This window comes from Coenobita brevimanus, chromosome 58, assembly GCF_032717465.1.
Source record: "Coenobita brevimanus isolate Jiangsu-jjx chromosome 58, ASM3271746v2, whole genome shotgun sequence".
NCBI lineage: Eukaryota > Metazoa > Arthropoda > Malacostraca > Decapoda > Coenobitidae > Coenobita > Coenobita brevimanus.
The window spans coordinates 28,052,552-28,065,745 of record NC_137011.1 but is presented as its reverse complement, the minus strand read 5'-3'; the positions used below and the strand labels follow the sequence as shown (position 1 = coordinate 28,065,745).

The 13,194-nt window shown below is 43.4% G+C and overlaps 1 non-coding gene across 1 annotated transcript; it reads right to left on the bottom strand.

Annotated features, from left to right (window-relative positions):
* Positions 1-741: 741 nt before the first annotated feature.
* LOC145402734 (5S ribosomal RNA) lies at positions 742-860 on the bottom strand. The gene has a single exon (XR_013897852.1). It is a non-coding gene; the product is annotated as a 5S ribosomal RNA (ribosomal RNA).
* Between the last annotated feature and the right edge of the window lie 12,334 nt (positions 861-13,194).

Here is a 13,194-nt window from a genome sequence, read left to right as displayed (position 1 = left end):
GAGAATGTTGGACTGCAGGAGGGCAACTTCATCCTGTAGTCGACTGATAGCTGTATGTTGAGTGGCATAGGAGGCTTACTCTAGCACATTAAACCTTAATAATATCTTGAAATCTGTTGACATCCAATTAACATTTATATAGTTTGCATCAATTATCTGAGCTAATTTCTCGTCACTATGCAGCTTATTTCACTTAATTTATTGTAATTTTTTTTTTAAAATACTGCTTTGCATCTCTTCCACAGTACTTTTTCGTGACTATTATCATACTCTGCAAGTGAATTTTTTGTTACTACCCAGCATTCAAGGCGGAGAGTGGTAATTTCAGATTGTTAGATATATGAGGGTATAATTAGTCACGCAATCAATGGGGATTAGGGAGCAGACGCTATGAATAAGGAAATGGGTTATGTCACAGTAATGAGAGCATAATTAGTCATGCAGACAATGGGCGTAAAGGAAGAGACACCAAGAAAAATAAAAAGAGTCATGAGAAAAATGGTGCAGGATATACACTGGTAAGTATGAAGGAGTCGTCTCAGCAACAAGCAAGAATTAGGCCGATGCGTAATACTGTATATGGACCACTCTGTATAATAATAAGGCGTCACTATACGGAGGGAATTCATTCATTCATTGCCAGACGCCATGTATCCCAGACGGGGTGGCCAAGGGCTTAGAGTTAATTGTTTTACAGGGAGGGGCACTAATCCTCCACCAACTCCACTTGACACGTAGGGATGCCAACAACATCTGGTGTTCCTAGGCGGTCACCCATCCAAGTACTAACCAGACCCAACGTTGCTTAACTTCGCTGATCGGACGGGAAGCGGTGTACTCAACGTGGTATGGCCGTTGGCACGTGGTAGGGAATTACTTCTTTAATTTGTCAGAGTGTGAGAGGGAAAGAGTGGTTTACCTTTGGGATGCACTGACTGTGTGTGTGTGTGTGTGTGTGTGTGTGTGTGTGTGTGTGTGTGTGTGTCTGTCTCTCTCTGTCTCTATCTCTTTCTCTGTCTCTGTCTGTCTGTCTGTCTGTCTGTCTCTCAATGTATCTGCCTTAAAGAGATATTTAGGTCTTGCCCGGTCGTTCTTCCACGGACTGTGTGACTCGTCTGTCTGTCTGTCTGTCTGTCTCTTCTCTCTCTCCCTCTCTTTCTCTCTCTCTCTCCCTCTCTCTCTCTCTCTCTCTTCCTCTCTCTCTCTCTCTCTCTCTCTCTCTCTCTCTCTATGAAAAATGGAATCGTTGGGGACACAAAACTGTAGAAAGGTGTGAGATTTTTTAGTAAACCATGATGGAGTGAATGAGAGAGCGAGAGTGACTTTAAAGAGAAAGTAGAGAGAGAGAGAGAGAGAGAGAGAGAGAGAGAGAGAGAGAGAGAGAGAGAGAGAGAGAGAAAGGAAAGGTAGAGGGGGAAAGAGAAGGGGGAGAAGGGAAGAAACAGAAAGGGAGAAGGGTGGGGGAGAGGAGGGATGGAAGACGAAAGAAGTTAACAGGAAGAGATAGGGAAGAGGAACGGTGAAGGAAGAGGAAAGGATGAGAGGAAAGGAGAGGAGAATAGAATGGGAGGAAAAAAAAATGGATAAAGGATATGAGTGAGGAAGAGAGAGGGAAGGGGGAAAGGAACGGATTCGGAGGGAGGAGTGGAAGGAAGTTGGAAAGGAGAGGGGACGGGAGGGAAATGAGACATGAGGAAAGGGAATGATAAAATAAAAGAAAGGAAGGGGAAGTAAAAAAAAGAAAAGAAGGGCAGAATTAAGCAAGAAGAGGAAGCGAGAGGAGAGTAAGGGAGAACAGGAGAGGTGGGGGGGGGGGAGGAGAGAGAGAGAGGGGCAAGCCATCCTGAGATGAACAAAGCTTCACTAAGTCTTAGCGCAAACAGGGAGAGACAGGGTGTCGGGGGTGAGGTAGGATGTGGCGCGGTGAGGCAAGGTGTGGTGCAGTGAGACAGGGCGTGGTGGGTTAAGGTACGGTACGGCAAGGTGTGATGGGGTGTGGATGGGCGAAGCAGGGTGTGGCAGGGTTTGGTGGGGTGAGACAGCATGTGGTGGGGTGAGGTATGGTATGGTGGGGTAAGGCTGGGTATGCTGGGGTTGGACAGGGTGTGACAGAGTGTGGTAAGGTGAGGCAGTATATCAGGGTATGGTGGGGTGAGGCAGGGTGTGACGGTGTGGTGGGGTGAGGCAGGGTGTGACGGTGTGGTGAGGTGAGGCAGGTTTTCGCAGGGTGTGACAAAATTTGGTGGGGCAAGACATGGCCAGACCTTGTCCTTGGAGGAGTGTGGTAGCCTCAATTTACCCCTGCTCATGCCGGCGAAGGATGAATAAAAGGAATTGTGTCCGTAGTGGGAGAAGTTCATGTGAAAGTGGAAGTTTTGTACCATAATGACTAAACAAGGTTGTCTGTAAAAGATTGTCCTTAAAAGGCACTCCGGTTGAAACTCACCCGGAGGATACCTTAAGTGTTGCGAGGAGACCTCAGTCTGCTGGTGTGGCAGTGAGTTCGGGAATGAGAATGGGAAATGAATAAATGATGCAGGACAGACATTGTGAACACCAAGTGAGCAGCCCCGAAACATACAAGAAATCATCCGCCTAGTGGAAAGTTAAGTTGCCTATGGACCACCCTGTGCCATAATCTGTTAAGGCCGTATTCTAAGTGGCTTTGGAGATTTCGCAGTAACTATGTGTTTTTCTGTTGCTCCTTAATATCGTCTTATATGCTGTCTGTGCAAACTGTGTCATTATAAATACGAAGCAAGAGAAACATAAAATGTCAAGATGTATTAGGGAAAATACATTGCAAAGGAAGAGGCGTCACGAAACCTCCCATGCCACCCATAACAACAGCCTATGGGACGAATTGCAGGCATACGGAAGGGTACACTACCAGCAACAGCTTGAAAGGTTCATCATCACCAGATTTTAATCCAGACTTAAAGCACCGCATTCAGTAAAATTTGTGGTCCCGGCCTCCGATGGACTACAGGCCGAACTGGCCCTTTAGCTTACAATCCTCTTTTGCGGGTAGAGGGCGGTGGGGGACGTTTATATAACTGGGAAATTCTATCACTGGGTTATATCGTTGCCACCATGTGACTGTATATCCTTCTAGCAGTAAAATGAGTACCTGAGTAATCTTACATATATTTTACATATTTTACATACCGATATATCTTACATAAATTTTTTGCCACACCCTACGGGGCACCCAAATCCAGTGTATATCCATGTGTCACTAATTGATTTTCACTGTATTCTTTTGAAGGATGTTGTCCAGACCTTTTAAGTGGTGTTGAGGAGTGGGGGAGGGGGTTGTATTTCTTGTGTGTGTCTAAGGCGTGTATAGGTTACGTCTGAGGTGTGTGTGGTGTGTATCTGAGGTATGTCCAAAACAATGGACACCATTTGGGTTGTGCTGGAGTGTTAGGTGTACGGTGAGGTGAGTCTGCCCATCAAAAGCGTTTGTTGTCTTGTTTTCTTCCCACTACACGATTTTACTGCATTCAGCTTAGGATTGGCTTTGCATCCTCTCAGTATTACCTCACAGAAAGGGAACAATTATAGCATGCACACACACACACACACACACACACACACACACACACACACACACACACGTTCAGATTTATAAGGGTACCATTGTTTACCGAAGATGAATCGAGGAAGGGAAAACAGACTAGATAAAAATAAAAACAATCCATACACCAGAACACAGGTGCCCTCCATTCAGAAAATTTCTGTAACAGTTGGACTTGAACTGACGTTATGTTGAAGCTTGGGGGGAAGCTATTCCAGAGAAAAGAGTTTCAAAGAGATGCAGTTTGGGGAATAAAAGAATTCTGATAGGCAGAAGTTCTGGAATATGGCAGTGTGACAGTCATGAGCGCTACCTGATGCCTGTGCAGCACCAGGGAAGGAGTGGTGAGGTAGAACAATGGATGCAACTTCGTGTGAGCATTTGCCATAAAAACATCAGTAAAATACTGCAGGGGAGGCACCATTCCTTCTTAACTGTAGGGGAGCTAGGTCATTTGTAACTGCAGAATTGCAGGGTTATTAATAATTCTTTTAGCTTTGTTCTGAATATTATCCAGTTGTTTTAGTGCAGCTTTTCAACATCCATTCCCCAAGGGTGAGCAATATTCCAGATGAAAGCACACATGTCTCTTGTAAAATTTATAGCTAACTGCTTGTCAGTGAAGAAGTTACAGAATCTGTACAACAATCCAAGTTTCACTGAAGCAGCTTTAGCAAGTGATCTAATATGAGAAGTACAACTGAGGGTACTGTTTGGTGAAACACTTAGAATTTCAATACTTTTAGAGAGAGGAGTATGGGTTGCATTGAAGGTAATACAGGAATCAGGCAATCTCTGCCTATTAGTAAACCGTATGTATTTGATTGTCCTAGCATTAAATGAGACAATGTTATTTTGACCTCTTTCAGTGGTCTTAGATAAGTCTTGATTTGTGGGGACTGCTGTCTTGATTTGGAAGTTAGAGGTATTAAACTTTGTGAATGGGTGTTTAAGTATGAAGGACCTATGAAGTGTTGTCATCCGCATAATTACGAATGAATGGAATTATGGGTGCTAGCAAGAGATCTTTAATATGAAGTAGGAATATGACTGGAGCCAGGACTAATCATTGATCTTGTGGCACGGCGGCATTAGTTGGGTGGAAATTGGAATATACAACATTCACTTGTATTCTTACCTTTCTGTTGTTGAAAGTATGAGGAAATCAGTGGAATAAAAGATGACAGGCTATAGCAAGAGAGTTTGAATACCAGGGAACGGTGCTATACTCTGTCAAAACCTTTAGAAATATCAAGGGCTACCGCATGGGTTTCTCCATGTTGGTCAGATGATTGATGGATGGTATGAGTCAGTAGACTCATTCTATCAACAGTGGACCTTTCGTGGTGAAAACCATACTGTTTCTCATTAATTAAGCTGCTGAATTCAAGATGTTTAACAATGTGCTTTTTAATTAAAATTTCAAATACTTTACCAAGAGCAAATTTGATAACTACTGGTCTGTAATCAGAGGGGTCAGAGGAACTTCCTTTCTTCGGAGTTGGGTAATAGGCATAGAAATGACTCGCGTTGATGACCTTGCAATGACTTTGACCTTGAGGTAAATGACCTTTGTGCTTTGTACCCAATGACCTTTGACCTTTGTACCCGTGACCTTTGACCTTTGAACTAATGGCCTTCAACGTTTGAAACGTATCCAAAATTTGAGTTACCCAAGCCCCAGTCACATGCTGTGGTACCGCCTCACCATACCCACCCATTTGCACCCGGAAGTATGTTTTCATGCAGGAATGTGTTGACTGAGTTAGGATGCAACGAACACTGGGAAGTCTGAAAATGGAATAGTTGGTCAATGTCCTATGTGACTTATGGTACACCCACGCACCAAAGAGTTTGTACCCCGCTCGGTGGCAGGAAGTGGAAGTCAGGGTGAGAGGGCAGGTGGACGGACAACCGTGAATGGTAGTTTAGAACTGAGCTACGAGGCGAATAGTGAGACACCTAATGACATTGGATTCGAAACATTTCCATGCTATTCACCTGCAAAATATTATGCGTTCGTAACTTCTATCTGTCTATCTATTGCCAGACGCCTCAATCCCATTCGGGGTGGCTACAAACAAATCACCTCCACGTCACCCTGTCCCCCACCATTTCACTGCCCTGCTCCCAACTTTTTTTTTTTTTTTTTTTTTGGCCTATCAACCATTGGGGCCTGCTCCCAACTCACACACCCCTCTCTAATATACCTCTCCACCCCATCCCTCCATCTCATCCTCGGCCTCCCCCTCCCTCTCCCCCTCTCCACCTCCCTCACATACACTCACTGCGTCAGTCTTTCACCCTCCATCCTCTCCACATGGCCAAACCACCTCAGTGTAACTTACAAAGTATATATTATAACATAGACTACTGTGTTGTCATGGTGTCCTGTGAAACTGGTCCACACAAGACCCATCTGTTTCGGATCCTCATACAAATAAAGCAACGACCCACTTGTATATAAGCTGTAACTGGTCATTATCACTGCAGTGATAATTTCTGTGAATATGTTATTCCTGGACTGTCTATAGCTATAATATAGAATGATTGTGAATTTAATGCTAATTCCCACAGTAGCTGTGCTGATGGTTATAAATGTTGCAACTATTTTACGTGGTCGAATAAACCACATTGTGATGGGCAGCAGGGAGCATTCACAAATAATTTAATAAATGCAAACAACACAAAATGTTGTGAGACAACGAAGATACAGCTGTGGTATCCTGCTACACCACGTTATCCAGGCTCCTCTAAATAACTCATTTCCACTGCTCTCACTCTTGGACTTGTGTCCTTCCAACAATGTCCAAGCTTCACCTGAACGTTAGAGTTGTATCACAATACTGTCATGTAGTAACTTTTTCACTCTACATGCTCTGCCTCTTTTATTACTCTTAATTCCCGATATCCTCTTACTGCGAGCCGTCATATTCTTTAGGGTGTTCCTAGTCGTCCGGTCCTATAACCCCAACTGTATTACATTATTCCTCACATCATCACTCCCGCACAACGTTAGCACAAGAAAGCTGAATCTGTTACTACGATTATTGGCACTTGCACTACTAATCCCCTTTTTCCCATTGTGTCTAATTTCCCTCACAATACTATTACTGCTACTTCTACTACTATTCCACTATAAATCTGTATAACAATACATATGATTGTCCTTATGTCTGTATCTGCTAACCACATTGTCCCTGTCCCACTGCCGACAACTCGTCACTTACACCGCACCGCTACCCCAGTTGCATTCCCCTCTCTCCCACCCACCATGGACTTAACTCCTCCCTCACTCCGAGACCACATTACCCCTCACTTCATCCTTGGTCCACCAGGCCTGTTGTTCATCCTTACCGGTGAACATATGTGGTATGCATCAATAATAAAATAAAGGCATTTGGAAGCCAAATGCTAATCGCCCACAAGAATATGCTATTGGCCAAGTCCAAAATTTAGGCCACATTTTGATACCATGAAGGTTTTATGCTGATAGCTCAAGCCGTGGAATGCACTGCCGAATGAAATAGTGTGTGCCAAAACAATTCACAAATTTAAGAATATGTACGATAAATATGGTTTAAAACATGGGAGAGTACGAGCTTGACTCATTCCTGTAAAGATACAATTAGGTAAGAACACACACACACACACACACACACACACACACACACACACACACACACACACACACACACAGATGAAGGCAGAAACATTATCGTTCCGGCTTCTAAGGGTGGGCGATGATAATAATAATAATAATAATAATAATAATAATAATAACAACAACATAGATCTGTAGTGTTCCTAACATTATAAAAACTGCAGACCCAAAAGTGCGTATATTGCGAAGCTCTGATATATTAACCACAGAACTGACCACAGACCGTTTTTATCATTACCACTGGACCTTCCCTATAGCACTTTACTATGGTAATACAACCCATTGTAGTCCTTCGTGGGATCACTACAGCTGTTTGGGAAAAATAACATAGGGCACGACATGCCTACAACCCACTAAAATACACCTGTGACGTTTCACATCCATCCATCAAATAACCTAGAAGTTAGTGGACAAACATACAAATGACTGGACATAGACAATGGCTGAATGTCTCGCATCGGTATATGAAGACCTGACAAAACTGTTGCCAATACTTGCTTAGGTTATCAGGTGTCTTCCACTGACGCTCCACAGTCCGTTGTTCAAACGGAGAAGGTCCCACTGACTCCAGTAGCTCTTAGTAGCAGGGCTGAATCTTGGAACCTCTTCTGCACTGTACTCCGCTGTAGCCACTCTAGCACTGGTTTTAAATCTGCATCCTCTTCAGGAGTTCATCTCACGCTGGACCTGCCACTACAGTATGGCTCCATTTCTTGCTACGATATTCTTTCATACTACACTGCTTGCAATCTGGATCACAAGGCTGACGACTTAGGTTGTCAACATTTTTTTTTTTTAATAACAGAACAGAGGAAGGAAAAATAAATGAATAAAAAAAAAATCCATGCACCAGATTACTGGTGTCCTTTGTTCATAAAATATCTGTAACAGTTAGACTTGAACAGCTGTAGGTTGAAGTTTGGAGGGAAACAACTCTGGGGGAGCGAGTGCCAGAGAGATGCAGTTCGGGGAATGAAAGAATTCTGATCGGCAGAAGTTCTGCAGTATGGCTGAGTGACATTCCAGTCATGAGCACTGCCAGATGCCTTTGTAGCATGATGGAAGGCATGGAGAGGTGGCACCATGGACGCAACTTCGTCTGAGCTTTTGCTATGAAAATATCTGTAAAATAACACAAGGGAGGCAACATTCCTTCTTACTTGTAGGGGAGGTAGTTTATTAGTAATAGCAGGGTTATTAACAATTCTAACAGCTTTGTTCTGAATTTTGTCTAGTTGTTTTAATGCAACCTCTCCACATCCATTCCACAAGGGTGAGCAGTATTCAAGCTGAGAGCGCACATGACTCTTATAAATTATAGTTAACTGCTCATCAGTGAAGAAGTTACGGACTCTGTACGATAATCCAAGTTTCTTTGAGTCGGTTTTAGCAAGTGATCTGCTATGAGAGGTCCAGCTGAGAGCATTGTTAAGCGAGACGCCAAGAATTTCAATACTTTTGGAAAATGGAATATTTGTAGCATTGAAGGTAATATACAATTCTGGCAATACCTCTCTTATTAGTAAATTGTATATATTTAACTTTACTAGCATTAAATGGGACAAGGTTATTTTGTCCCCATTCACTGATCGTGGATAAGTCTTGATTTAAAGAGATGGCTGTACTGAGTTGAGAGTTAGAGATATCAGACTTTGTAAATGGATGTCCGAGTGTGAATGAACTATGAAGTGTTGAGTCATCTACATTTGAATGGATGGGATTGTGGGTGACAGATAAGAGATTATTAATATGAACGAGGAACAGGGTTGGTGCCAGAACTGATCCCTGCAGCACACCAGCATTAACTGAGTGGAAAGTGGAATATACATCATCTACTTTTACTCTTATTTTTCTGTTGCTGAGATATGAGGAAATCAAAGGAACAAACGAGTTTAGTCCATAGCAAGGGAGTTTGGACAGCAGGGAACGATGCCATACACTATCAAAAGCTTTAGAAATATCAAGGGCTACTGCGTGAGTTTCTCCATGTAGGTCAACTGATTGATGGATGGTATGAGTCAGGAGATTGAGTATGTCAATTGTGGATCTTTCTTGGTGAAAACCATATTGTCTATCACTAATTAAGTTGTTGGATTCAAGATGTTTAACTATGTGCTTATTAATTACAGTTTCAAAACCCTTACCAAGAGAAGATGTGACAGCTATTGGTCTGTAATCAGAGGGGTCAGAGGAACTTCCTTTCTTTGGAATTGGGTGGATATTGGCTTCTTTCCAAGAATTAGGGAATGAAGAAGTACGTATGCATAGTCTGAATAATTTAGCAAGAACAGAGGCAAGTTCTGGGGAACATTTTCTTCAAAACAATTGGTGGAATTCCATCTGGGCCTGCTTTATTGGTAGGTAAATTGTTTAGGATGGATTTCACGTACCTTGTCTGTATTTTAAGTGGAACAATTTCGGGAGAGTCAAGTTTAGTGTTGGGACGTTCTGGCTGGCTTCTTCTAAGGTTGAATTTCTGGCAAATGTACTGGCAAAGATATCTGCTTTCTCATGTGGGTCATTTGTAATGTTGCCATCCGGGGACTTCACTGGAGGAATGGATGATGACTTGTTAAAGTTATTATTGAAAGAATTGAGAGTTGACCAGAATATTCTATTGTCATTAGGGTTGTTAAGTAGTTTTGATGCTTGGTTTTGAAGAAAATTTGATTTAGCAAGATTTATTACAGCTTTTGCATGGTTTCTAGCAAATTTAAATTGAGAGAGTGATTCAGATGTTTTTGATTTTAAGTAATAGTTATATGCTGATGACTTTCGGGCTGTTGCCCTGGCACAGTTGCTATCCAAACATTTTGGAGAGTTCGATCTTTTAGTGAATTGTTGACTTGGTATGAATAAATCCATACCAGCTAGTATTAAGTTGCAAATGTGGGACTGGGTTGAATTGACATGACTAGAGAAGAAAGACTGCCATGGAATGTCAGCAAGATAATTTCTAAATTCATCCCAGTTTGCCCTGTCAAAGTGCCATCAGGTCACCCTGACAGGTTCAGAACTGGGAGGTTTGGGAGGGCTAACTAATGTGGCTTTGATGGATTTTGGTCAGAGGATCCAAGTGGAGACAATACCTCTAGCCTGTACTGATCTGGATTATTTGTCAGGAACAGATCCAAAACGTGGTCATTATGGTCAGGATTATCTGGTATTCTGGTTGGTTGCTTTACCAGTTGCGTGAGATTAAACAATTCAGCAAGCAGCTCGCACTCTAGACCAGCATCATCAGTCCTGGCAGAATGCAATAACCATTCAACATTATGTATGTTAAAATCACCCAAAATGGTAATTTCGGTGCTAAGGGCAAGATTAAAGTTACTCAGCTGTGTGGAAATTGAATCAAATAGCCTACACTGGGTGCAGAAGAAGCAATGGGGGAAAGGTAGCCTACACAGATATATCTGGTAATATTTTGAAAGTACCCGCCCAGGATGGTGTTGCACCTCATAGTTGTGCTGGCCCAGCTTTCCGAGCCAGCGTGGTAGTTGTTTTTCCGGATTCTTTAATGTCTGCAGCCACCTAAGTGCTGCATGGTCTGTCCTGATGATGAAGTAGGACCCATACATGTAAGGTTGGAAGAAATCAAGGCTCTTCATCGCTGCCAAGAGCTCCTTACAGGTCACAGTAGTTCCACCCTGGTGGTCTGAGCTTCTTGCTGTAATACACCACCACATACTCTTTGTCATCCTTCTTCAGCGACAGGATTCCACCAATACCTTGGTCACTAGCATCACATCCAGGATGAATGGCTGATCTGATCTGGGTACAGCAACACTGAAGAACTTGCCAACGTATGCTTCAGTTCATCAAAGGCCTTCTGAGTCACTGCAGTCCACGTAATCTTCTGCCTGTTCCCCCAGCTTGTGCAGAGGTGCAGCTATTGTTATAAAGTCCTTGACACAACGCCTATATTAGGTACACAAGCCCAGGAAACTCGATAGTTCCTTCACACAAGTCGGAACTAGCCAGTTTTCACAGCTGCCACCTTCTATGGATCAGTACGGATGCTGCCATCGCCTACAATGTGTCCCAGATACTTCATTCCTTCTGGAACAAGTAGCACTTTTTGCTGTTCTGCTTGAAGTGTGCTGCTCAGATCCTGTTGGACACATGTGACATCCTTTCCAATTCCTAGTCAAAAGTCCATACAAACACAATTATATCATCAAGATAGATGAAAGCTGTCTGCCAGTGCAGGTGTTCCAGTACTCGATCCATGGGACACTCAAAAGTAGCTAAGGCGTTACATAGGCCAAATAACATCACTTTAAGCAGCCATAAACCCTGACATTATGAAAAGGCTGTTTTCTTCTTGTCTTTTTCTGCAACTTTGACCTGGTGATATCCTGCATTCATATCTAGTGTGGAAAACCACTTGGCACCTGACAGAGCATCCAGCATATCATCAAGTTTTGGCAAGGGGTACGCATTCCTCACTGTCGTTTCATTCATGACACAATAATCCCCACAGCACCTCACTCAACCATCCTTCTTCCTTACCAGAACAACTTCTGATACCCAAGGATTGCTGGACTGTTCTATCACTCCTTGACATCAGAGATTCGCCAACATCCCCATTTCTTGCCGTTGAGCTGGGGATCAGGCGGTGATCCCCAACGTATACACAATGCTCTACCAGATCTGTGCATCCCAGGTCTGGGTCTCTGGTGGAAAAAACATCAGCAAACTTCGTTAGCAGTTGCTTTAACCCATGGATTACGCAATTACCCTTTTTCATCCCACCTTGTGGTGCACAAAAAATGAAGGAAAAAAGGTTTTCTTTTTGGTTTTTGTCTGTTATAAACTTGAAGATAAATATCCAGGGCATCATCTGGTGAAAAAAAAAAAATCTCTCTTTCCATCTCCGCGTAGGGACATGCGTAAGTTTACGTACGGGAGCAGCGAAAGAAGGAAAAATAAAAAGAAATATTTTTTTGTTTTTGTTTATTATAAACTTGAAGATAAACATCCAGGGCAACATCTGATGAAAAGCAAAAAATCTCTCTCTCTCTCTCTCTGTGTCTTTGCATTGCGCCATGCATAAGTTTGGGTAGGGGTCGAGTTGTTTACGGTGATGCACGGCCAGCACAGCCTGAGCTGTGGCTTGCAATGTGACACTACCCGACCTGAGCTCTGGCTCGCAATCCACGGGTTAACTGCCACACTTGTGAGTCATCCAGGCACTGGGAACTCCTTGAAAACAGGTCTTGTAAGAGGTCTGGCAAATGCCTGTCTTCTTTGACCACACTTCTTACAGGCCTTCCACTGAAGCCACTCAGGGTCCACTGCCTGGCACAGTCCCACAGTTTCTCCCTCGTTGATCTTCTGTGGTTCACAGGAGAAATTGGCCACCACAACCGACACTTCACCTACTCCTGTCTCCACCAAAGTTCTCCCTACCATCACTCTGGCCTTCGTCTTGCACCATACACCAGGCTTCACTATCCCTAGACAGCTGTCAAATGAGCCACTCCTCTTGCCCTGGAGCAATAGTTCTGATCTTAGGGGTACTGCTGTAGTGCAGAGCACCCTCACCTTGCCACCAGAACTGGTACATCTCACTGCCCTGATGAGAACCGACTTTTCTTGAACCTTCAGCTTCATGGAGCATCAGATGATCCAGACTAAGAGGGTAAAGATCCTCCATCTCTGCTATTTAGACTGGAAGTGTGCCCTCTTGCCCTGCCACCTTAGTCTGGACATCCAAGGGTCCCCTCAGTTACGTCACACAATTGTTCTGATGACTCGGGCAGATACCAGTGATGTAACACATCAGGCCTCACAAAATTCTACTCTGAGGTTGAATCAATCACCAGGGAACACTTCTTACCATCTATTCTTCTGTCTAATTGCATACTGTCAGTCACAGTTCTCTTGCATTTTCTCAGTGGTGGGGCTACTTGGGAAAAGCTGGCTGGTGGTTGCCCCTGTACAC